Below are 27736 nucleotides of genomic sequence, written 5' to 3'. Positions count from 1 at the left end.
CTTGCCAAAATATTGTCTCGGTTCTTGCCTGTAGGGAGAATACCGAGGAGATTATCCACGACGAAATGTATACGCGAACCACGACAAGAACGCTACGTACAAAGCTTTCAGGTCGCAAAGGAGCGAATCCAAGACTTCGCGATCGAAGAACCAGCTAAATCTAAATTCAATCCAAGCGCGCCGCGCCGCGCCGCGCCGTATTTCCGATGATTTTGTCTACTCGATTCGTCGTTTGCCGTGCACTGTTTTTACGGCGATGACGTTCGACCTTCTCTCCTTCGAATTTCGTGAATCCTCGCGGTCAACCACTGGTCTAAAAACGAATCGAAGGTTAGAAATGTTAGCGCGCTATCGTAGGTGGGTGGATCGACGCGCACGTAACGTGGGTGGATCAAGAGTAAGTGAATCGAAGGTCGAACGCTGGAAAAATTATTCCAGAGCGGAAGGAAGCTCGATAACGAAGACGAAGCACAGCGAGCCGCGTGAGAGGGAAAAGGAGGCTGCGGCTGCTGGCTTGAATGAACGTTTCATTTCGATGCTTGACATGGCCGGAAATGGGAAATGGAGCTCGAGGCCAACGAGACTAGTGAAATGCAAATGAATGGCTGCTTCCACTGGCAACACCCTCGTACCTTGCCGTTCGTAGGGCTGAAACCGAGGCGATCTTGTGGCAAACGCGCGTCTCGCTGCTCGATCCATGTGCTACTGAGAAAAGTACGACTATCACGCAGCCTCAACGCGCAGCTCGGTGAAATAACCATGAAACTGCGCCACGGGATTGCTACGCGACCCGACACGTCGCACAAGTCCGCATGCCATCGAATAATATGCGCAAATTAATAAATATCTATAGCACCTAATTTCGTATATTGGCCTCCGAGATATAGCGCGATCATAAAATCCATACGACGTTGCAGCTTTTACATCGATGGGGGCCGGATACGATAAGAATCTGTACATTTAGGCGAGGTCGCGTGAAGTACGCCCTATTCGTGGTTTGGCCTTTATCGAAGGGAGTAGAGGGTCACGGCAACCGAGAATTTCACGACGCGTGATATGTGTGTAAGTATTTGCACGACGTTTAAACGATCTATCAGAGCTGCAGTTGATACTACTTCGATCATTTTTAACGACAGCCGCGCGTTCAACGTGTGACGATCTATGAGTCGAAGTGAGAAACGATTTGGTGGATCGAAGTTTTCATGACTGCCAATCGAATTTCGTCGGCTCGATGTCCGGCAAAGGATTCTCCGAATTCCGTAAGACCGGAAATTTAATTTCAAAGTCCACCACAAAGAACCACCGGTCAACGAAGTTAACGAATTCGACGAAAGACGTCCCTTTTACCGGTTTCCTTTTACTTTTCGTTCTCTTTGCGTTCGTCGCCCGAGCGTTCGATCAATGACGCGACAGCGCGATTGGTCGACTCCTCGAACTCGCAGCGAGTCTCGGGCCCGAACGTCGACTACTTTGCGAGTCTGTACTCCTTACTTGCGTACCAGTAATGCTAATGTCATTTGTCATTGTCTTTGAGACCATCTTTTTATCGACTATCTTCTCCACATCGGTGTCTTTGATTTTTTGTTGATGCGGCGAAAAATGCAAATTTCCTTCTCCCTCGTAAAATCGTACCGCGGCTTTTCGACTTACACGATTCGCACGATTAATCGCCGTTCAGAACACCTACACCGATCCCATACAATCCACTTTCCAGCCGATTAACGCGTAGCTAGGATAACGAGCTTTATTAACCAATCTAATGAAATCCAAAGTTGTTGAGCATGGGTTGGGAAAGTCTGGAACAGGCTCGTAACTGGGAGGCGCCGGACATAGTCAGACACGATACGCGCGTCTCTCTCGGAGTTGGCTGCAATTCGATTCGGAAGGGCTTCGTCGGTGATCCATGCTTCACGGAGACCGAGTTAGAGACGGTTTCGCCAAACAGAAGAAGAGGACGAGAGGCAGAGAAAAGGAAAGAGGAAGAGTAGAGTGGGTGAGCAGCAGAACTACCAACTAGCTCGACCACGAGTTTCCCTCTAACTCCCAGAAATTCCACGGTATTAATTTATCTTCGTGCCTTTAGTTTCCCGTGCTACCGTGCCTTCTTCCATCTATCAATGTGTCTAGCGTATGATGTGCGTTCTAAGTACTTCATCCCTCGTCCGTACGGACCCAGGTACCAATAAAGGCGGCTACACGACCTGTTTCGAGCTCGGTACTCGCGTTTCTCGAGACGTAGTCAGCTCCCTCTACCGCTAATCGTTCCTAGTTTCGATCTTCTGCGATAGATCGGATCACGAACACGGGAAAGTTCACGCGTTCGCGTTAAAAGTTCGCTTCCTACGACTCGGCAATTTTACCACGCATCTTGTGCACGTCGAGCGAAAACTCGACGACACAACTGTCAACTTACGTATCGTGATACCGCACTTCTCGCAGCCGCGAGTTCCTGCACTTCTCTTTATGTTCCTCTCGTTAACGTTCCACCTCATAAGTTACAGCTTTTCATCTAGACCAACGTCGGCAGTAAATATTCCTTTGCAACCAATTTCCATTTGCGAGTGCAGTCTGCTCATCTTTCTCCGCACTGCCGCCACGAGCCACGTCGCCGACGCGTCGTTCGCCGCTTTTCTTTTCTCTAAGTAAACCCGTCGCGCGCTTTTCCTCCTCCCGCAACCGACTCAGCAGGGTGAAAGTGAGAATTAAAAGGGTTTCAAGGATTCCGTGCTTTTACCCGACCGCGGAAGAACCGAGTGTTTATTCGGGAAACGCGTCACGAACAACCACTGGATAATGCACGCAACCTGACGTTCACGTTAATTGCGGCGTTCTGCCACGCGATTTTCAGAGAAAACAATTTCAGAAGGGGGGCGGGAAATCGATCGATAGCCTGCGTCGAGAAAGCGGCGCGAAATTTTCCCAACCAACTCTGGCTTGCCATTTTTCTCTCGAAGCCTGCCGGCTATCTCTTTCCGAGCACAATTTTTCAACTAGTCAGAGAATTATTCCCTTGTTTCGATTCGGTGCTGTCTATTTGCGTTTCTTCTACGTCTGCCGCATAAGTTACGACTCGCCGTCTCGCGCGATAAATACATCATTTCGACCCCGACCTCTCTCATCTAGCCAATTTCTGCTTGCGAGTCTTCGCTGCACTGTTACTGTCGCGCGAGATTTACGCCAGACTGCCGCTACTCTTGAATTACAAGAACCCAGTTGACTTTTTACGACCTGCTCTTCCGTTACCTGTTAATTCGTTGCTTCAGTCGAACGATAACACGAAATTAGTTGTATTTTGTGGTGTTCTCGAAACCGCACTTTGTCTGGAAAATCTTCCCGGTTGAAAGAAGGAAATGATGAGAATCCAGAAACACCGGAAAGGAACAAGGTTAATAAGGTTGCGTTTGCGAACGTTGTTCAGTTCTTCCGCTCTTGAAGCGTCACCGGATTCACCGACACAATGACGTTGATTGTACCGGCTGGATTAACCGACCGAAGCTGAGGCACCAGTTGGATCGTCAAACGCACGGGTATCGCGGAATGAAGCGAGTCGATGGAGGGATGCACGGATGATTCAAAAGAAGGCTTACTGAAAGCTCGTACGGTGTCTTTGAAAAACGTCGAGTGAATCTCTCGAGCGAAGGCATGTGGATATTTGCGGGTGAAGGGTTCGTTCGCGACGCTCGTGCTTTACGCGCGATAATTTTAACAAGTTCTGTTTCACGGTAAATACTTTAATCCTTTCTTGTGAAAAATAGAATAGCGAATGTGTATACGGCACCTCTCGACAGGAACGAGCCGAGAAAAATTTCCATGCAAATGTACCCTTTTACCGAGCAGCGGAATGGTAAATGAATACTGAATGAAAAAACGCGAAGTGTGACCCGACTACCCTCTCTTTCTCGTGCCCAACGTTGCGCCACCTACACGCAGAAATTTCTTCGCGACGTGACGCGTTTGAATTATTCTCGTCTCCCTTTTACTACATTCGCTAGCTTTCTTTAATATTTTATAAACGCGTATTCACGTATACGCTTGTCAAGGAAAGCGCGTCACGCACAAATACTCTCTCCCTCGATCGAACGGAACGTCTATCGACGATCGTGGAAACGCGCGGTTCGATCGAATGTCGCCACTCAACGAGAAATCGCTTCGAAGAAAAAGTTGTCGGAAAATTTGACGACTCCAGTTTGGCATATCGATACGCGACGTACGTACCTATCTACTGCCGCCGGAAAAAGAGGAAAAAGACGTTCCACCCCGACGATAAAGGCGATTTATTCGCGAGTAAAGTTTCGTTCGTCGGAATCACAAGGAAACCACTCCGCTTCTCGAGATTTCGTTCCCCCGCTTGCAACAATTTTTTCCCCCGTTTGATATCGCGGAACGGATAATCTCTTGCCAGAGTCTCGACGATTCGAAACACGCTCGGGGATCAGTATCGACGATATCATTGCGCATAAAGAGGAAAATGTAGCGCGGAGTCGAGGCAAAATATCGGGTAAGTAAAAGAAAAGCGAAATGTGGGAGACTCGATGTTAGAGCACGTTGACGGAGTTGCTTCAAGGAGCCAAAGAGGCGCGAGAAGAAAGAGGGAATCAACCTATCGGTAATTTGTGTATCTTCGTTACCCTTTTGCGTGCTTTACCAAATTTTCTCGTAGCCGGTAATCGGTAATAAAAAAAGGTGAGAAAGAAGAAAGAGAAGAAGAGAGAGCAGAGGAAGGATTCCGGTAGAGCGGGAAAGTTTACAGAAACGCGTTTGTGCAGGAAACACGAATTTTCTCCGTCAGAAGGGGCCTGCCCACCTTCTCTCTTAATTAGCGGGCCAGCCCGTACATTGGTTTCGCGGCTCGGGGGCAGGTCGAAACACCTCTAGCCCGTGCTGCCTCGTCGACTTTCGTCCCAAACGGCTCCACCTTCGTTTCGCGTATTCGTTGGTAGGTGCTTTTTCGAAACAGCCGGAAGCGCGAAAGCGTCGGTAAACAAGTGGCAAAGGCGTTCTGCGCTGCAACCACCGCGGGAAACGCCGCTTTTTCGAGTATTTTGGCCGTGTAAGTCGGCTTCTTTTATTTCCACGCTGCCCCGCCTTTGTTGCACCAGGTTCTCGTGGAATCGCCTTGAAAATTCATCGAAACGAAAGCAGCTCTGATTCGGCACAGCTTGGCCGGGCGGCGTCTCGCGCTTGAAAACGCGTCGATTCAACCGTTTATTTGCACAGCCGACGAAAAGTTTTGATGATCGGTGGCAAAGCAGGGGCAAACGAGGTACCGAGCATGATTGTAACGCGTGAAATGGTCCATTCACCGTAGAGTACGTCGCCGGAGAATTATCTCGACGTTATTAACGCATCAAGTATGAATCGTGATATGTAGCGTAGCTGGAGCTGTAACGAGGGCGACGTTATTATCCATCCCCGGTGCGGAATAATAAATGTCCGGAAATTTTAAACCGGCACGTTTCCACGCGATCACCGCGGAAGAGGAACGGAGTTCGGAGTTTCCAATTTTCTAGAGTCGCGGGCGAACGTACCTAAGTTTAATTCGTCAGACTCGCGTGCTCGCTCGCCGAGAGGAGACTAATCCCGCGAGGCAGCGGAATTCAATGCGCAAACTTGCTCGTCGTCCCGGTTTATTTCTGGTTTCGCGTGCCTCGCGAAACATCGAGCGAGTCGATACAATGCCCGGCCGCACAATCGCGCCTTTGATGTAATTTCCACTTCTTCGCCGGCGGAAAGACGCGTCTCTCCCAAGAATGAGTGGCTCGAACGCGTCGCCGAGGCGGTTTCATTGTTGTCTGCTCGGTGTTTCCGGGCGCAGGGATGCGAGAGGCACGTAGGAAATTACGTTGCACGTCAGAATGCGGTCTCGAGTTGCCGAGTGCGACTGATTTCATGGACGATCGGCGAACAGGAGTCTGAGCAAGTCGCGCAGGGGAACGCGGCTCGCGAGATTCGCGGAATCGAGTAAAAACGATTGTTAGTCTGAATCGTTTCCAACACGCGGGAGTAGTTCGCGCTCGAACGTGGCTTTCCATCTACGAACGTAATTATTCTTTCCAACTTGCTTTCTGCCTCGCGACACCCTTTCTTCGACCGTCCTCCTTCCTCAAGAGAAAAACGCCCTCGATTGTCATTTATGGTGACACTAACGGTTCCGACGAAATGGCCCGCACTTTAATCCCGTGATCGAGGTTATCAAGGGCCTAGCGAGTCGAGACTTCCTTTCGTTTGTGCTCGTGACTCAAAGGAGAACTACCCCTCTGAATTACATACCGTCGGAACGGCACGAGATGGCACAGCAATCTTTAAACAAGCCTCGTAAAACACTGATGACCCGGTCTCTCGGCACGGGTCATAAAGCTCGTAAAGCTGCGTCCTGATGTATAACGGAGAATAGGGGTTGTATGGGCGGCGCGCCGCGGCGCGGAGCAACCAAGCAAACAAGGATTTGCACGGGGATAGTTTATCGGCTACTCGTAGTGATTCCGGGGGGGGGGGTGGACGGCTAGAGGAAACAATAGTTGCGTCACGCTCGTTCACGTTGGAAAAGCTCGTGAAATCGTATCAAGAACATCTGGCGCCCAAATGCTATCAAACTTAGAGAAGATAGAAAATATCGAGAAAGAGAGCCTGCGTCAACCGTTATCGAAAGTGTTTCGAAGATCGAAGGGTAAAGGAGATAATAGTCAAAATATGGAAGCACCCACCGCAAGTGATTTTTGTTTTTCAATGAAGAATTTGCGTTGCTAACCAGTCGAAAAGATTGTTCAGGTTCACTGATAGAGGAACGAGTGGATGAATTTGTAATAGAAAAATATGTTGAAATAAGTAGAGGTATAGTGTATGCTGATCCAGATCCTCATTCTTACAGTGTTACAATACAATAGGAAGAAGATATGATAGGGAGCACCTTCATATATCTATAGCAAAAGACATTACCAAAAGGTTAACCTTAATGTGTAGCTCTAGCTGAAGGCCAAAAGAAACAGCAATAGAAATCTACTTACAACTCTTTTGTTTCTAGACTTTATAATCCAAAACAAAATTTATATTCAAGGGCACAATAATATGGACCTCTCCTTATTTTGAGTATTTTTCACTAAATTCTATTCTCTTCGTAACAGCGATGTCCAGGTCATGGATATACAAAAGTAAAGATGTAGAGTTTTTGTTGAAGTAATTGCTTCAACAAAAATGATCACAGGGAACGCGTGAAATACGTTGTACTACCGCTAGAATAAAGAATCGAGGTGGCGGACAATGGCAAGCAAAGGAAATGGAGTCATCGTGCAAAGTTTTCTCGGAATCATTGGAATTTCGATGGAAGCGAAACTTTGTCCAACATTTGAAAGTCAGATTTTATCGCGATCCAACGTCTAGCTAGCCGAAGGTTTCGTGCGCCGAGAAATAAAGTTTGAAGGTTCGCCGAGTGAAAACGGAACGATAAAGCGTCACTGAACGCGCGCGTCATGGCGAAGAACTTAACTTCAAAATCGCAAGCGGCAGCAGAGATCCATCGCGAGAAATCGCTTCCGCATCTTCCAAAAGTGTTCAATCGTGTCAGAACCTAACAACTATTTTTTATTATTGATAGAATAAATACACCGAAAGAAACTACTCGTACGATAACCTGGATATCATCAACAAATTATCCAGCTTCTTCGTGAATCGATTTATCGACGCGATTCAAAAGGCAGTAATCCAACGTATCTCTGACGATCATCGCCGATGGCAAATTCAGCATGCAATGTTTACAAGTTTAAACTGTCGGACTCGTGTAGTTTGTCGTACTACGATAGCGGTTCGAGCGTCTTTCGTTGAACGACCGTCGTTTAATCTCAGTCGTTCCTGAACTGGAAAATAAAAGGATGGCGAAGGAACTTATCGTCGCTTTCGCCTCAAAGTTTTCCCACTCGCTATACCATCTCTATCTCTCCTCGGCTTTCGGCGAAGGATAACAACGTTGGCACATCTAAGTTCGTCCGAAGGTACGAACGCGGAAGGTGTACTTCGCATTTGTAGAATGCTCAATTCAGCAGCATCCGCCGTTTCGAAAAACGAGAAAAATACCCATTCCGTAGCGAGATCTTTATCGCGGAAAGATTTCCCGAAACCAACTGCGAGATATTCCTTCGTTTTGCCTCCCGCTGTCATAATCGCAATAATCTCGCTATAAAAGCTCTGTCCTCTCTCACCACGACCGGGTGTTATAATAGTTACTTTACGCGAGTACGAGATATTTTTCTCCTCGAAATACGTTTCAGAGTCTCGACTAATTTAATATACTATGTAGGGGAAAAAATATTTAGCCGATCGAGTTTAACGAGATTCGAACTCGTATCCTCTGCTTTCTCAATTAAGTTACGCAGGGCATCAACAAATATTTCCTCCCAAACTCTTAAAATCTCAAAATGACCGCTACCAGCTACAATTAATAAATATCGTTTGTTTGTTAATATCAACAAGATAAAGCCTCTGTTACAGTAAGTATATAATTACATAAGTATAAAATAAAATAAAATAATACAATTATAGCGAAACAAGAACAGAAAGGATTAATTCGTACGAGATTAAGCAAACGATTTTAGGAATTACGTACGGCGATGTGAGCAAAGTACCCAAAGGTGATTAGAGAATCACAGAAAAGATTAAATTTGTTACAGAGATTGTTGGCATTTACAATTAGACGATTAAGGCAGTTAGATTGGTCATAAAGTAGGTTTCAGGTGTAAAGAGAGCACGAGTTCGTAGACGAACTGCACTACGAACACTAAATTTGTAAGGAATGTCTAGAGAGCAGATGAGTAGGTTGACAAGCTTATTATATACACGGTGTATAAACGGTAGATCGAGGCTATGGTACTGTTCAAGTGGTGGGAGGGAGTCATTAATGGGGTCATTACCCCCAGACGCAATTAATAGAATAGAATTATGATTATGGCTATAAATAGACGTAGATGAGTCGGTCGCATAGAAAGATAATCGGAGAAATTTATTTTGTACGCTTTCAATTAACGCATATCTGTAACGATATATGGTATATGGGGTCAAAGCGTAAATATCAGAAAAGAATAATTCCGCGCGGAGCGATCCGGAGTGGCGCGGCATTGCTCGATGCATCGTTGCATTAATAATTAATCGAATAGCACGTTCGTGTGCAAATTCGGGACGTTATCCGACGTCAACGGGAATTATTGATAACGCTGACGCGATCGGTTCTCCGACTGTCGCTTATTTTGGTCGCTCACGCGATCTTCCACGTCCCATGGTTCTCTGCGTTGATGCGTTTCCAAATCGAGCCAATCGGACAGTTCTCTCGTTCGATCGATAAGTCGCGCATTTCGACCAACTCTCCACACCAAATCGTTTTTAATTAATCCATGACAAACAGTCGAGCAAGCCGATCTAAATCGCCCGAAGCATCCTTGTCAAACGATAAATATCAAAGCTGCCTTTTCCCGTCGTATACTTGAGCAAATGAGCACGCGTAACTGATAACGCCAAGATCTCGTTGATATATACGTACCAAGCAGAATTATTAATAGCACAAGCAGGATCAATCTCACTCACAGTTATCCGAACCAGCCGGTCGATCTTCGATACACCTGCCGCGTTCCATATCGCACGGCTGATGCGTTTTCGATGCGTTTCATCGATGAGAACCCGACGAGATATCGAAGATACGTCCGAATAACCGAGTTGCTACGCGTGCCGCGAAACACGCGTGCACGGAGATAATGCGAACGATACCTCCAAGTAAATCGAGTTTCGACCGCCTCTGGGAGTCGATCGACAAATTCCCCACGTGCCGTTCCCATCGCATTCCCATTAAAACAATCTCGTTGCCCTGTGTCCAATACCAAATAATATTAAATTATAGACGGTTATTACGTACGGGACGATGTGACCAACCCAATGGATAACCTATGTACTTGAACCCCGCAAACTCTGTTAATATTCCATTCGTTAAATTCGATTACGCATTACTTCTAGCTTCAACCGTTGCCCCTCTCATCTTCCAAAAAAAGATTGTCGTAGCGCGAAGATGTACCGAGTTTCTGGCGCAACTTGTTTGAGAATCGGTATCGTCACCACCGCGTTGTCGCTGAAATCTATAGGTAGTCGTATTCAAACTAATTACGTGTTTCCCAATTTTTCAGCTACGAACGTTCCGTATATTACATCGATAAATTGAAAATATATATATATGTACGTATAACAGAAGCGTAAAATGTAGGTATACCGGTATCGAGGAGTTTCGAAGAGAGTCAGCTAGTTTCTCGGCCGGATAGCAATCGACCGTAGGCACACACGAGCTCACGTACCTCCTAGATTACATTCTAGCGAAGGTAAGCGTAGCCTGGTAACGGTAGTATCTTTCAACCTGCTGGCCCCTTCGCGTACATTTAATCCGATATCGTATTAACTTCGGCATACTGTGGCTCTGGGTGTGTACCGTATGGTGAATTCGAGAGCTGCGTGCATGCGCGCGATACTGCCGTGTCGTGCGAGATGGTGCGAAAAGGCCGGCGACCTTTATCGTCCGTTTCCATCGCGGAATTCGTTATCGAACGCAGCTCGAACCTACATTCTCGCGAGAGTCACGCCAGCACCGGCCGGGCCGCGTTTATTAATTGATAAGCCGACGAATTTCCTACGCGCGGATAACCCGGTCAGTCGATAAAACGGAATGCGTCATTTCCGCAAGTCCTCCTATCCTGTTTTGAAACTCACAAGTTCCCTCAAGAATGGCAGCAGCCCCGTAATTTATCGCGGTCAAACGGATCGTGCGGGTTTGTTCCAACTTCGAAGTTCAAGTTTGTCTGGTACTAGCGAGCTTAAGCCGGGTATTTACTTTCTCCAATCAAATTTCCCAATGGATTATAAAGCCATCGAATCCAATCTTCCTATAGCCACACTAGGCACGTGTAAATTACAAAGTGAACTGTCGCATTCCAAATAGTCCTTAATCATCAGCCTATCGGAGACAGCCGAAGCAGCGCCAATTCGAGTGACCGAATCAGCCGGTCGATCCGAACAGTGAAACCATCTTGACAGAGGCATCTATCGCGATGCCGTGGCAACGGAATGGAACCGTTTCGAAACGCTGTTCGCGACAAGGACGAGAGACACATGTACGATTATAAGAAAATAGCACTCGACATTTCGCGAAAGTTGTATTATTTTAAGAAGGAAACTACTCGAGAAGAGAGCTCTTCTGAGAAACTTTTCTGTTTCTTCTCATCCCTGGTTTCCGTCCGTATCATTGCTTCTTCCTGTAATTAGATAACTTTTGATCTCGTTGTCTGAGCACCGGGTAATACGAGCAAACGTCTGTCGCTCGCAATTCCGAGTCCGAACATTCCCCCGAAAACTAACAGAACGGAATTTAACCCGTCAACGATTTTTAACGGTGGGTAAATCGTAAATCGCGTATGAACATGTTGCACTTTCTTCCACACTGTCTCGCGTTTGAACGGTACATTATCAATCCGTGGTTTTAATTAATTTACACGTCGCGTGTACGTGACTGGACGACGTTCTCGCGAGATTCCCACGCCGTCAGCAATTTTCGTGCGTGCATCGTATTCACGCGATTGATTCGACCACGCGTTGGAAATCTCGTGTCTGCGGAGGCAACAGAGCCACGAAAGCTAGACAATCACAGGATAATTTCGAAATCTACGTGTTAACACGACGTGAATTTCGCGGCCTGATTTAAACGTCCCAGTTCGCGTTTTCGCATAACGAAGACATTTTTTACTGATCGAGGTCGAACATTCTTAGCGACGTATCAGACTACAGGATGAATAGGAATTAAAGCGGTATACAGTTTGAAAAGGAGGGGAAGAGTTCGGGCGGATGTTAACCAATCGAGTTATATAACGTCGAAACAGCACTCGGTGTATCGAGTTCGCCTGACACTTGGTCGTCGGGCTTTCCGCCCAAGCCGGAGCCGGTGCCAGCAGAGTCAGCGGAAAAATTCAATTTTTAATTAATACCGATACAGCCACTTCTACCAGCGAAGGACTGGTGGTGGTCTGCGCGATTTCGTTGTTCCGTAATTACGTAACGTCCGGCACGAAATTGCATCGCGCGAATGCAGTCCGCGTCGTTACACGCGACACGAATAGTTAACGTTTCAGCTGCTGTATTCCATTTTCCGTTTCCTCTTTGGCTTCCAGGTGCGTTTTCGTTCTGCGAAATCGACGCGGCGCCTTGCCTTCATATTCTTCCGGGGTATTAACGGAGGAAAAATCTAGGCCGAGGAACGAGGCCACCAGTTAAAGAATGCTAATTCGGTGTGTCGCGTCACCACGTCGCGGTCGAGTCAAAAACCGTTTCAAAGCGTTACGTCGCGCCACTTCGATTTGTGTCAATCACCTGTGAGATTCAAAGCCGTTCGCTACTTCACGGGTCGACTTCTCCGTGAAATGTCGTCGACAGAGCAACGTTCGGACGATAGGATCAAACCAAGAATCTATCTAATCGAGCACGCGGCGAAAGAAAGAAGAACCGAGAAGGATCGGTGCCGATGCAGTTGAAAAATGTCCCCGAGAACGGCGACGACTATGACTAGCCTGATTCAGGATTTCGCCAGGAACCTTCTCGGACTGGACGTAATTAATAAGGCTTGGACGCGTCGTCAGCTGCACCCGTAATTTTTCATCTCCTGGTCGGATACCGATTCTGCCGCAGCCACCGGCCTAGCAGACCGAAATGATGGAAGAGGCGCCGATGTTCTTGTTGTCGAATAAGGAGAAGGGAGTGGGAATGCGCTAAGATAATTCATTAGCCACGCGAGGCATTGTTGTGATTCATTATCGGCGCTCGGCGACTAGCTTTAACCTCTTGGTAATTTATTAAAAGCGAAAGAGAATTATATGATTAACGAGGACGCGCGTCTCTATGCTGCAAGCTTACGGACGTAATCCTCCACGGGAATTTATTTGGAAATTATCGCCTAAACATCTCCGCGCAATTAACCGTCAACTTTAACCGTCGGCGAACGCTCGGCGTCTTGTGATACTTGAAATTTTTCTTCCTAGAAACGCGCGTCGTTTTACCGCCAACGGATCCATCTGCTCCGGCCATTCCTCCTTGACGTTAATCGATCACGTGTACCGCACGCCACGGAGTTCTAGCCGCAAGATCGACGAAGGAAAATGTCAAGACTAAACAGCGACGAGGACTGTTAAGGTCCCCGATACGGTCCAGCATCCCATGACTACACGCTCCGTCGCGTCTCTCTAGCGGTCGATACCGATACTCGTCATCTAGTATCTTCCACCATGCTCCTCTCTCTCTTACTCTCGTTCTCCTTCTCGTTCCTGTCTCTTTATAGTCACCCCTTCTTCGGACTGTTCACTCTCGGCGAGACTCTGCGTGTTACGTCAATGGCAGCAGACCGACCTCAAACCACCCAGCTTACCCGGCGTCATCGCGATGTCTTTCTCCCTGATCGTTGTAGCTGTCGCGATGCCGGTGACGTCACGCTGCTGTCCTACTCTTCGCTCGGTTAAATTCATATCGTCGTGCAGGCACATAATAACACATCGATTATCAATGATCGACGTCATCCGCGACTTTTCTCGCTCAGTTACTCATCGCCGTCGTTACCGTATTTTTTTCCTTCTAAATGCGACAGAGATACCGGACAGAGAGCGCGTCAACCGATTTCTTTTCAAAAGTTTTTCGGCCGCGTCGCGGCGCCGATGAAAGTTGTCGCGGAAAGCGCGCGTAAAGCAGCCTCGCCACATTTACATGATAATAAAACGCTAACGATTGGCCGAAGACAGAATGACCATAATGAGTCGGTTGAAAATCCACGCGGCGCTAACAGACCGTCGCGAGCAGCATTAACATTCCACTTTCAAAGTTCTTGCGAGTAAAAAGGCAGGCGCAAGTTAGGCAACGTCGAAGCAAAGATAACGAGGACGTTTAACATGCAAATACCGGATAGAGAAAGGGGGTAAAACATGGGTGTAGTTGGGTGCTGCGGGTCAAACAATTACGTGGCAAGGCGCGGCTGCGGCCCGGAGGATCACGGCCACGAACCGCGTCCACGACAAAAACCGGTATGTTACGATGTAGGTCGATCCTCGGTGCTTTCTTGTCGATCCTGGAACCCAGATTGTCTGAGTGCCACATGCTCGGCAAGTAATCCCCCTATGATACCAGAAGACAATCGCGAACGCACGACAGAAATGAAAGAACTGAGATGGTTGACAAAAAAAAAAAGAAAAAAAATAAGCGTGGCGCAGGATGTAGTTACCGTACCGCCACGCTCCGCCAATAATCGCTCCATGATTTTTCGCTCCCGTTCAAAGACAATTCGGAAATATCAGAGGCCTATAAACGGACCGATTTATCTGGGGTGGGGCAAAAGCATTCATGGGCAAAGGAAGAACAGAGAGATGGTGTTACGTATTAGGTATGAAACTGGTTAGCTGGTTGACGTAACTGGAGACAACAAAGAGTAGAGAGTCGCGTGGCAGAGCAATGAATTTCCGGCTTAAGGCGCTCGAACGATAGAGGATGAATAGAGGCGACCAGGAGAAGGGTAAACGGACGAACAAGATAGAGTGCGACTCGTCTAAGCCGAATGCAGCGGTGGATGGTCCTCCGGTACGCGTCAAGCCCGCCGAAGCGGAACAAAGCGCGATCCCAATGAGCTGACTTGGCAATTCCTCGCTCGAGTCTAGCCGAAACTAGCTCGCTAATATTACCCTGCATTCTGTGCACCGAAGCATCCAGGCTTTACAGGCGCGGATGGCCACTTGACCCGCTCTCTAGCCGGCCGGGTCAGGCACCGTTATTGATTCCAAAAAAGAAAGAGAAGAAAAAATGAGAGACGAAAGCGGCGGGACGCGGTGAAGGGGCTGCAGCGGGAACACGACGAAACATCGAGCGGAAGAAAATCGGAGAAAAACGAGCGTTCTCAGGAAAAACATGGCTCGAGGCAGAAACCGGAACAGAGAAAGCCGACACAGGGAATCAAGATGAACGTGTTATTGTTTTAAAGCACCTGGAAGAGGTGCATTCGTAGTAGAAAAATACACAAGAAATGGCAAGATACGGGTCGAAAGAGACAAGAAAAGAAAACGCTCTGAGGCAGTTCACGTCACCCTTTGAAACATCTCGCACGATATCGTATCGTAAAATATTGAACAAGACGATAACGAACGTATCGAATAATAGAATAACGATATTATAATAATTGAACTATGCACCGGCCTCTGATTGAAGGCCTTGCTTTATCGTAAACTTTAATTTTGACTGATTCCTAACTTCAACTCTTGACTCGCTCGGTGGTAAATTCCCCGTGTGTCAGCGTCGTTCCCACGCGTATACGCCATTGAAACATGGACGATGTATGTCGATTAAATCGATCATATAAATTTCGAAACGAGCAACGTCTTATCCCTTTCAACGTGCGATGCAATTTACTCTTTAAAATAAGCTGGACGCGCTTTGAAGGAAATCGTTTTATTCTATCGTGACACATTCAATTTACCTAGTACTTAGGGACTTTTATTTCCAATAAGCGCACGGATCCGCACTCCTCTTTGCGCGACTCGAGGTCAAACGAATCAAAGGTTTCCTCCGGTTAAAAAGAGAAACTGGAGAAACCAAGCGGAGAGGAAGTTTGCGCGATTATTGTGTCCAGAACCGGCACAAAATATTTGGCCGTCGAAAAGTCGTCGTTAACTTGACGCGACGGTGCAGTCAAGAAAACGAAATGACGACGGTATGTTGTAAAAGATGCCGTTTGTTCCATGAATGACGAAATTTGTCCAACCAAAGGAAAAGAGAAACAACGGGAACGAAGGCGAATTAAACATAATCGAAGAACATTGCGGCAAAGCACGATGCGTATATACTTAATAAGAGAGTAAAAAAAAACAGGGATAGAGAGAAAAAAGCAAAGAAGTGCGACAGAAGATAAATGGTAGACTAAAGAAACGAAGAAGGTAAGATAGCGGAGGAAGAGAAGTTAAGCAACTTGACCCGATTTGTAAAATGTTTCACCTGGATGAGATTGCCCCCACTCCGGTGGTCCGCACCCTCTTGACGTCACAGATGCACTCGGTGACGTCACGCCGCAACGTCACTGCACCGGCAGTTGGCCCGGGTACGGGGTCGTTGCCAGGAACACAGCGTGCTCGGGGCATCGATGACGCGCAAGTCACTTCCGTTGCACGCGCAAGGTATTAGCCGTGTGCAATTAATTAGCAGTTCAGTACAGGGACACGACGATACATTGATTACGTTTTCAATGTATTTGCCGGTGCGAGCGTCCCTCGGTGCGCGATCAATATAAAATCCTCGCGTTATACGTACTTCGCCTCGGTGCACCGCCAATGTTTTCGGTGTAACTGGGTGCACGCGTACTTGCTGAATCGCGTAGAATAAAACAAAGCCTCGCTGCCCTGCGCTGAGTCGTGTCGGTCTCTTTCGGCAGAATATTCTAATAATTTCCACGAAATCCCAACCGCCAAGTAACAGGAAAGTTGCAGCGATTGTTCTTGCGATCGTCATCGATCATCTAATATATCCGATATATCCTGTTATAGCTCGTCCTGACACCAACTTCCGTAACGAGTTCATACGCCCTGCGCGATCGATAGATCTAACATTTGTGCTAGCGGTACGTGCAGACATTTACGTCCAATAATCGGTATCAACACCTGCGGCATCACCACTGATCACCGCTGCTTCGTTCCACGCTCTTCAGACTCTGAATCTCTTCGGACGATCCAAATCGATGGACGTCTTTCGTTCCTGTCCCACCTATCCATCTTTTCGACTTTCAATGTTACTTTTCCGATCGTTCGATTTCTTTTCCTGTCTGGTACGTGTTTTGTCGCTCGTTGCGAAACGATTTTAGCGCGGGGCTCAGTTTCGAGCTAGCCATCGTCGCTTTATGAGTGGCCTCGTTATCGAAATGCGATAATTTGTTTAGCCGACCGCGAAATCGCTCTTCCCGTCCTTCGACCTGACTCCACCCTCTTCCTCGTCCCGGCTGCACACGGTTCCTGTCAGCCGTTCGGCACCGGGCTGTCGTGCGCCTGACAGCACTGACACTTTGGCATCATTACGATGTAAATGAACGTGAAGTGTCAATACTGGCCGGCCTCGGTTGACCTGTTCATTATTTTCCGTGGTCAGGCATCGTTCGACGCCCAGGTACTGGTGTACCGGCCAAAAATATCATCGAGTTGGTCTGTGCGATATCGAATTGTTCGCGGTCAGCGATGTATCGTGGTTTTCGATCTACTTCCGACCGTATCTTTTCCACTTATCTCTTTACCCAATACTTTGGATTGTAAACTAATTTCCACAGCGGTAGTTCGCGTATTCGAGAAAGCTTGAACAGAGGGCTAAGGATGAAACCGGTTGGAGGCAATTTTTTTAGAGATTTTATACGCAGTCCGAATATTTCCGACAGCTTCACCGGATATCACGAATCAATGGGGGAATCGATAGTTATCGTTTAGGTAGATGGAAAGTGTCACCGGTCGTAGACGCGTATTGAATGTTTCGCAGGATAAAATGGATAAAGGGTTGATACACTGTCGCACCCTTTATAAATACCGACTCATCGATCTCGCGGTAAACAACGAAGATACGATACGTTTACATGGAAATAAAAATAAGCAGAGATCTTAAAATTGGATTACCTTCGACGAATTTATTATTTAGCAACGATATCGTGTGATAGAGGGAAACTGGACGATAAAGCATTGCAGAGAGTGGACGTGTACGCTTGAAAATCGAATATAGGCCGTACCGTGTGCGACACTGCTAACGCGCCTGTACGTGACAGAAGCGCTTACAGATATTATCCGACGCTATGTAAACGGATAACATATTCGCGATAGATGTGGGATAGAGAAGTATTGTTTATCGTCGTCGGAAGTGTCGTTCGCAATGGAGCCCCGTAGCCACGTACATTTTTGCACAACAGAATTATTGTTTCCACTCACTGGCACGATAACCATGCGTCGAGAACCAGACGTCAGAATGTCGGCGCAATTTGTTGCCATCGGCGATGAGTTAATTTGTGGCAATTTTTCGTTCGTATGACGCAATATCAGGAAAGATCGTGCCAACACCAATCGCGTTAACGTATCACGTTTTAGTTGCAACTTTTGCGCTAGGTCTCCATAACACCCATCTGGTTTACGTATTCCAAATGTCTGGCTATTTCGAGATGCGACACGTCTCCTAGTTAAGCGTGGTTTTCCTTTGAAACTCTGATAAGAAAGTCTATTTAGTAGATTATATAATTCGAAGCGGTTTTCTATTCTTCGTCATTTTGCCCAATCGATCAGAAAATTCAAACTCGATACGCGATAGGTTCGTCGCGTAGCTATACGCAGCTCCAGATTAATTTAGCAAAGAGGATAAATGGGTGATCGAAGACAACACAATGCAGGTTCTTGCGTTCGACCACCACGCGAATAACTGCGATAATGACCACTATCATGCACGGCACGTGGTTATTTCGCATGTTCCTTTATCTTGCTGTGCCGTACGATGAGTATCCGCTTGTCGGTTTACCTCGTGGAATCGCGAGCACCGGAATCGTCTCTATCGATGTCGACGGATACAATGCGCCACAGTGCTGTTGGCGTTTTCTCGCGCCTATCATGAACGGCAACGCTAATCTTCATGAGCAATTTGCACGTGAGCTGTTTATCGAAAGGCGCAAATTACTCGTAATTTATCGTGTTAACGCCAACATCGGTTACAATTATGACTCGGGCTGTTTGATTCTCGCAACTACGGGAAACACGGTATGCCTTGCTAGATGACACCGATGGAATATCGAGTGAAATTCATCGAAGAATTTGTTGAGAATCGTTGATCTTAATCGAAATAAAAGTATAGGAAAACTTAGATTACACTTAGAATTGATATCAAGATAGTTTCAGATTTATTTAATTTATATGTGATTTACAAGATCTTCTTCAATATATATTTGCGACGTCTTGGCACCCTCTTTGTCTCGCCATCTCCTATACCACTATACTACTAATGGAACAGTTGCATTCATCTGCCTTACGAGATGTTGTGCACGCATATACTTCTACACATTCATACTCATATACGTGTGTCACTACTAGGCGGCTAATCTAGTGTAGCACACAAAATTACACATATCTCAATAGAATTCAAAAGAGGATAACTCGTTATATCCAGTCTCGAATCGAATCGTGTTTTAATCGACAATTATATAAGTCGGTATTTATAAGCCCATTAAAATGGTAGCCAGCGGTTAGTGCGAAACAGGATGTTCGAAATTCCGCGGAAGCGCAAAGAGGACTCGGTGTGAAAAATATGAAAGTGTCATTCCCGCACGAGAAGAGTCGGTTTATCTGGCCGACGTTAACTTTTTAATAGAACAATTTGTTGTTGCGGCAGCGCTGGAAAATGTTGCCACATAAACTTCGTTATTTTAGTTACGTTTGCTCGTTCATGTGCAAACCCACGTGGCGCATGCAAATGTTATCGTGGCGTCGATCCGACGTTGAGCATCAATTCCAACGGTGCATGCAGGTGACGCGACGATTTCCCCGCCCCGTAAGCGCGGATTTTTCCGGGATCCAAGCGATTTACGGTCTCTTACTAAAATATCCGACGATTCTACTTTTGCATCGAACGCCCCTACACCTCCCTAACTAAGTGCTATTCGTACTTAGCGTACATCTGCAAGATCGTAATTATTACGACACCTTCGGCGATCTCTCCGACCTGATTATCGACTACAAATTGTCTGAACAGTGACAGGCGTGAAAAGCGATCAAAGACAGATTCGATGCGAATTTCGCGGAATATTTTGACCCAAGAAATTTTGGTTCCAACCGATTGGCGTACAGATACAATTTAGAGTTCAAACGTTGCGAGCAGCGGAAAATTTTCATAGTACGGTATCGACATGTACGAATCGACTCGGCACGGAGCATTCTCGAACCGACCAAAACCCATAGATTCAGTTATTTCTAAATAATTGGGGCGTTCGTGTTTCTGAAATTGTTACTTCCAAAAACCAACTAGCAAACGTATTCCCCGAGAAGGAAACGAGAAATCTTTCGCCCTTTAAATGCAGGGTGCGTCAAACAACTCTGCTTCCCATTCACGTTTACGATAAATTTTCGAAATTCGATATACGCATATATGGCGTATCGGCGGGAAATTGCCGAGACACCGGTAAAAAAAAAATGCGATAAATGCGTTGGTTCTGTTCATTTGGACTCGATAGTGGCGCCGTAAATTTTATACGCTGCGAAAAAGGCTGTTAGAACGATGAAATTAAGAGAAAGAGCCATTAAATTGTGAAAACGGCCAGAATTCGGTGGAATCGTGGCAACTACATCGATGAGTCGTGTGCTTTTCAGCCTCGACCCCGGGTATCCAAGTAAAAGTGGAGTGGCAAGATTCGACTTGCGGATGTTCGGCACCACCCAAAAATTTTGTATACGAATTAACTTAATAACGCGATATTTCTTCCTTTCTTCTCTTTTTCTTTCATTTTTTCGACGAACTGTAACCGTAACGGATTTTATTAGTTACGAAATCCAGAAAATTAACCTTCGCGGCGGGAAGAACAGACATCAGATTTTCGTGGAAAATTGGAAAGATGAGACGGTACGTCCGGAGAAACGCATTTGTTTGTCGGCGGGGGCTGAGACTGGGGCCGTGACCGGGGTCGATGTCACGCGTGCACGGAATTACACTCACAACGCAGACGGTCGTGTCCACCGTCGAAATCTATTACGCGAAAACGTATCGGTCTCTGCTGACTCGTAAAATATGCTTCGTCTTCTCGTGACAATGAAAATCACAAACTGTGTTTTTTAACGATCGGTGTTGCGACCGTTCGCGGAGAGACGCGGTCGCGAGGAAACGCGTCAGCGAGAGTCGTAAATTCTCGCTACGATTCGGCTAATCGACGCCGCGAAATGGTCGCTCCCCGCGTTTCGTTTAGGATAACCGGGGTGATTCACTGAATGCAACTTATTCTACGGTTGTAGAATAAATATGTATATTTGTATCAGAGTAACGCTTACGATCTGTATAAGGGTTGGATTAATAATATTGGAAGTTACCACTAGAATGTTCGAGTTAAATCTTGTACAATGTGACCGATTTGGACGCGACCGTACAGAGAGTTTTCGACTGCGACTGATCGGTTAGAATGTTAGATTGTGACTTTACGATGTCTCTCAGTGAGTTCGTTGGACTGAGCGATCGTTGTAGACGTGTTGACTGATTTGACGACGAAGACGAACTAACTTGATAGTGACGATGCTGTGTCGGAGGTGAGCTAAGGGTGGGTGTGTCTAACGCACGGAATCATCTGATTTGTTGATGACAGTTTTTGGTTGGAGAAGTGAGGGTAATAGAAATTGTTTCTATTGGTTAGTAAGACTATCGATGGACTAGGAAGGGTATTAGCCACCCTCGATGGAAAGTTGGGAGTAGGAGGCATCGCACGTGTGAACACTTAGCGTTCACGTGTTTTCCAGACGCTAACCAGAAACCTTAGAAAACGCTTTCGTGGAAAAGCCCTTGTTTGCGATGAAAGACTTTCGCCAGAGTTTTCTGAGATTTATAGTCAGGCTGCGAGTGTCTTCAGGGGTACGCAATAAAGATGTGCGGGCATCTGGCTGCCATACGTCCGCGAGGTGAGGTCCGGCTCAGGTAGAGAGTCGGCCGACGTAACAATCGGATGTTATTTCTTTTATAGTAACGACGATAACAACCAGGTACCAATACGGAACTTCAAATGGATTATTTTAATCGAGCGTAGTTGAAACCGACACCGATACCAGCTTTATTCGCTGCTCGCTATTAACTTTAATTAATCATCGTCATCGTTGCACGGCCGTAAATCGATCTGTTCGGTGCGCAACAAGCTCGAACGTGGATACTTTTGCGAGTGCACGTGATCGCGAAATAAACTGTATTATACTGGTAAACCGTTGTTTTTGTCCTTGTTACCCTCGACCCGCCGCTCGCCATGAACAATGCTCATCTCGTTCGTTAATCGATCGATCGTTCCATACGTTATCGCTTTATCTCTTCGCCGACTGATAGCACGCCTTTGCGCGAAACACGCGATAGCATTAGACTGGCGCGACACCTTAATTGCTCGCGCGTGTCTTTCAGTTTTCATCCAACGCTTCCTTTGCCAACACGTGTCGAAATTCGTCAATACGTCGATTAAGCGTCGTTCACAACGAAAGCCTTGCAGTATCCGATTTCGCGTTGAAACGTTATGCAAAATAGAAAACCGGGGGAGGGACGTGAAATGAAACGCGTGGTCCGAGCTTAAAATTCCCACACGCATCCGCTGATATTTCTTTTATTTGGCTGGCTCGGCGATGTGACCGACATCGACTCGTTTGACAGACATCGGCCATAACTTTTGACACAGGCTGTACGCGCATAGCATGTTCTCGCTTCTAACCCCCTGTACCATACCACGGTGATGCCGGTCCAACGGGGCAAGGGGAAGAGGGCAAACCCGCGGGACGTGATTTATTCGTGCTTTCAGGGATCCTTTAAAAGGACCTTTTGCTCTTCCCTTGCGAAAATGTATCAACCCAGTTTCCCTCGTGATCATTTTTTTATTATACCATTCTAGCATTCCTCTTGCTACGATGGCAACGACGGTTGGTTCTCGTTGCAAAAACTTGCGGAAGAAATCACATACGACGTGGAAGAAAGTTTTCGATCTTGCCGTAAAGAATAACGTGGCCCGGAAAAAGACGCTGTGACAGGCTACTACGAAAAATGAAAGGCACTCGAAACGTAATTTTCCTCTTCCGTATCTCTGTCCGCGAGCCCCGCGATGCGGTGCAATAGCGAACCTAAACATCGCCGGCGGTGAAAAGATTCCTCCCTTGCCCGCCTGTTCCTTTTTTCGTTTTTATCCCACCGATTGTTTTCGCCTTGCGTTTTTAAGCCTACGTCGTTAGCCTCGTTCTATATTTCGTGACTTGGCGATCGCCGTTTCCGTCTCTTGCATCGGTGGATTGCCTTTCTACGGATAATCTACGCCAGAGACGTAACCTGATCGACGCACGTATGTACGTCGCGTTGTTTCGTTAAATACACATCGGTGCGAGACTTTGATCGCGAACTCTATAACACCGCGCTGAAGACCATCCTTTTTTTGGCTGCCGTTCGACGACGATATGTTCGCTCTCGAGCGCAGAGGCGGCACGACGACGATGTAACGACGGAAAAAGAACAAGTCTGGCGAACAGGAAAAATACGTTTGTCGAAAATCGAGTGACACGCGGATAAAGTGCGAGGAAAAAGGGGGAGAAGCCGGTCCACCGTTCGATAAATGATGTTCGAGAGCGTTCCGCGGCAAATAATTGTACGCAAGCGTACAAAGGAGAGAATTATCGGATTAAAGCGACGTTTAAATTGAAGCTACGTACGTGGTAAAACGCACAACGAAGAATAATCCGCGTGACGTCAATAGTGGATGGAGAAGGAAGGGGGACGGGTAAAGCACGCGGAAAATAAAAATACACCTGGAACGAATTTCTCCGGGAAAGGTTGAAAAGTGTACGGGCCGTTGTTAAGCGGGCTGCTCACAATGGAATCCCGGCCGCGACCTGCTACTTTTTTCCACTCCCCGCTGAATAACTCGTGCGGAGAAAATGCGGCAGCGAGTAATTAAAAATGTAAATGGGCGCAATTATGCCAGCAAAGACATACCCAATAGCGATATCTAAGTTTGGCGCGAAAAAGGTCGCGGTATGCTAAGATTCGAAGTCGCCCAACGATGGATTTCGTTAAAGCGACTATAATATCGATCGATAGTTGGTGTAACTTGATGTAATCAAGTATCCGTAATCCTTGATAAAACTTTCTCTCTCTCTCTCTCTCTCTCTCACTCTCTCGCAATATCGCATACGTTCCACGATTTCCAGTTGCAAGACGGAACAGAAGCCTGTTCGACGATGAACATTCACGCGTTCGAACAACTCGGGAGAATTGCGGTAGCGATAGAACGATCAAAGTGTACGAGTCCCTACGACCCTCAATGCGCTCGAATCGTAATGCTACCGACGAGGAGGCCAACAAAATTCCAGGGAATTAAGCCGAAACGGTCGCCCCGTTTTACCGCGCTTCGTCCAAATTGGAAGACCCACGATATTAAATTCGAGTTAACCGATTCGCTGCAGTAACTCGCTGGCTACGCCAGCTCGCTGGAACTGAAACCACTCGCCTAACTCTATAAATATCGATTTCCTCGGAAACGATGCAACCCTCGCGCTTTGGCGTCATGTAACCGACCGCTCTTGATTTTTTAAACGACTTCGAGGTGATGGCATGGCGTTTTCCTTCTAACGGGACGCGAACCACAGCTTCTGATAAACGATGCAAACAACGTCGTTAAGAATTTAATCCTGTGCTTCGGCAACTGCATGCTGTGTCACAAATCGAGTTTTTAATAAATTCTACCGGTGATGAAAAGACAACAGAAATATCAGACTGGTAGAGTGCTTTTCGTTTATCAGACGCACGTTCGTTGAAGTATTTTGCCGAACTAGTTGCTCGTTATAATGGATGCCGTAATCGAACTCGTTAACACGCCATTGAAACAAATAACCCGCCAATTATTTTCTCCTGTTATCACGCTTATTTACGCTGTGTTCACGCTACTACGAGAATAACGTCAATACGTTAGTCGTCATTGGACAAAGAATCGGCTCGCGGCCAATTTTGAGACTCGATTCCGGCATGAAATTAAAAAATCCATTGTCCTCTGGGTAACTGACACGTATACGTTTCGCAACAATCGCTTTCCTCGTGCGGAAATTAGCGTGCCAACAGTATCAATTTTCGTCGCACCAACCAACCATTGTTGTCGGACAAACAATTAATGTCATTGTCGCTCGTTTGCTGAAACATTTCCGTCAAATGTCGCACATTCGCGACAATAATCAGCGAATAAAACGCGAAACTGATCCGATCGGTCTCCTCGACCGTGAGGTCGATCGTCGGAATCGTGCGCAATCCAAAACTAAACAAACAATAGATACAGCTTACATTTCTTCGAGACTTTGGAAATCGATCGGGACGATGGTCGTTGCACGTAATAAAACGATCAAATAGCGCGAAGAAAGGAAACAAGAAGAAAAAAGAGCCATCGTTGTCGCGACAGATTGTCCGGCACGTTTGACGAATGGATTTCAAGGTATCTTTCCGCGATGTCGGTTGGCGCCATCGAGTTGCATCCGGCGCTGAAGTGGTATATTTTTCACAGAGTGATAAATATGCAAGAGAAACTCGAAGCTGGCGAGCCACCTGACCCGTCGAGTCACCTTTGCGTTACCTTAACCGGTTCTCGGCTCCCTCGGTCGCCATTTGTTATTTATTATTTGTTTCACTGCGAAACGCCAGCCATTCGATCGTATTCACATTTTTCACGAGTCATTACGGAACGAAGGGGAACGAGCACATCGTTTACGTGCTTGAAGCACTCAATTTTTTCGGAAGCGCAACCACTAACCGCTCAAGGATACGACGACCATTAAGAGCTCCACCTTTTCTCTAATTTCCGCTTGGAATAAAAATCAAGTGTATTCTTCCACGAGAATCAACCGTGAAACAGAGTGTCAAGGATTTTCCCTTGCGTCATTCGGGAAATTTTAATCGCGCGTTTTAAGAACTCGCTAAGAAAAATCACAGCTCGTTCTCCATGCTAATTGACGAGTACAAGCGGTTCAATAAATTAAAGGGATGCTGAGTCGCGACGAATACGGTCCAAATGGCCAATAATATAATCGCTAATGTACCTGTATCATTAGGGGTTACGTCGATGCGTCGATAGGTCGGCTATGAAGAGGTTACTTGAGTATGCATGATCACGCTTGTGGTACGAAAACCCTAATTAATTTAGAAGTAACTTTTGATCAAAGTTTATCTTCGCCGTGCTTTTTCCACGCGAAACGTTCAACAAACTCACCTCATCACGGAAGCTCTCGCTTCACGGTTTTCTCGACACTTTAGTTCCGCAATAAAGTAGGAATACTCGAATTATCGTCGGAAGTACCTTCTTTTTTTTTATCGAAAAACCCTCGTAACTGATGCTTTCGACGTCAGTAGAAAGCGGAAAAAGTTGGCGAAAAACGTGAAAAAATGTCATGCCTCGGACTAGTCGGGCAGAGGCCGCAATGTCGTGTCCCTTAATCGATCTTGTACATCGGGTCGATAATTCATCGTTTGTTTGCTTACGATGCAATCGATAATAACCGTAGAGTTTAAGGAGAAGAATGAGTTTGGATCAGTAGCCGCATTACCAATCGACCTTCTCGCCGCTCTTTAGGATTCGAGTCCGGTAATTGCCGTGGCGATTACCAAGAATTACGACGATAATTACCGTCATTATGCGGCGCAGTAATTTTGGTAATTACCGCGGTAAATCGTAAGCTCCGATTGCAAGCTCTCTGCTGGCCAATCTGTAGACCGAGGCTAGATAACTCTTAAGACACGTAACTAACAGCCTGATACGAGATTCGCGTGGAACCCTGTTGCCTTTATTTACGGTAAACCGATGGTTTCCCAAAAGACGAGCTCCCGCTCCCCGATGCGGCAGTTTCCATTTTCTCGAGCTCACGAACCTCCCCGCTACCGCGAACCTGTTGAAATTTATACGAAAGCTAATTACCAACGATTTTATGCGCCAAATTCCCGACTGCAACAATCTAGAACGGAGACGCGATTAGCCTTTTCCAATTGTTCCTATCGTTTGAACGGGCGAGTTATTTAATCGACTGCGAAAATAGCAGGTGCGGCTTAAGCACAGCCAACGACGTACAGCCCAAAGTAACGAGACTCTTGTTTCTCGATGAAACTTTGCATCTGACCATTTTAGTGCTAAGTGCATGGTGCACCCGAGTCCAACTTAAAATCAAGGGGCCAATCGTGGTAAATTCCTACTGGCGCACCGGTAACATTTCCAGTATCGCGATCAAACGAAAGCTGAGTAAATCGATGCACCGAACAGAGCTCGACTATCGCCAGCGAACTGAAAGCTGTAATCGCGTTTCAATTTCACTATTCTCCCAAACTATCAAGTACCCCTCGATCTCCTGAAATCTTATCGAAATCGATCCTCTGCAAAGAATAGAAATATCGTCATTTATTCCGCCGGTACGTTAATTCGTCAAACACGCTACTTTGTCTCGTGCTAATTAATTCGATAATTTTTCGTCATAAATAACCGTTCTGTTGCAATTTAGAAATTCGCACGGTTTTGTCACGACAAAGGTTCGGCGACGACGACGACGATAGATACGGGGTCACAATCGAGAAAGGCGTACCTTTCATTGGGATTGTGATTCGCCGCGTGTAGCTGCCGCCGAACAACACCGGCAATCAGACTTGTCAGGCAGTGCGCAATGCCGGCGCTCATTTCACAGTAATGAGGTTCGGAAAAACGAACAAAAGGAAATAATAGAAACATCCGCGTGGTAGGTGATCGGCGAAGCGATGATTTTCGGTTGACCGGTCGCCGAAAGAGGACACGTTGCAATTTTCAGAGATGGAAATGTCGAATCTGGGATAAAATGTGTGAGCTGAGGCGATCAGCGACATCTGGAACCGCAAAAAGGATTCGAAATCGGAACTATGACTGACAACACGCGGGAAATGATAAAACGCGACGCGAGCATCGATCAATAGAAATTTACGAGTGGCGATG

At 46.6% G+C, this 27736-nt stretch overlaps 1 protein-coding gene across 19 annotated transcripts in view; it reads right to left on the bottom strand.

The window, feature by feature from the left end:
• Positions 1 to 27736, bottom strand: part of LOC132910180 (protein turtle-like) — a 160609-nt gene that overhangs the window by 67866 nt on the left and 65007 nt on the right. Inside the window, exon 1 of one of the 19 annotated variants that reach the window (XM_060965720.1) lies at positions 633 to 650. The exons of the other annotated variants lie outside the window; for them this stretch is intronic. The gene's annotated coding sequence lies outside the window, so the exon portion shown is untranslated. Of the gene's footprint in view, positions 1 to 632; positions 651 to 27736 lie in introns of those variants that run through there. 19 annotated transcript variants of the gene reach the window in all.

The sequence above is a fragment of the Bombus pascuorum genome, chromosome 8 (assembly GCF_905332965.1).
Source record: "Bombus pascuorum chromosome 8, iyBomPasc1.1, whole genome shotgun sequence".
In the NCBI taxonomy this organism is placed as follows: Eukaryota; Metazoa; Arthropoda; class Insecta; order Hymenoptera; family Apidae; genus Bombus; species Bombus pascuorum.
This window is presented reverse-complemented; position numbering and strand designations above follow the sequence as displayed.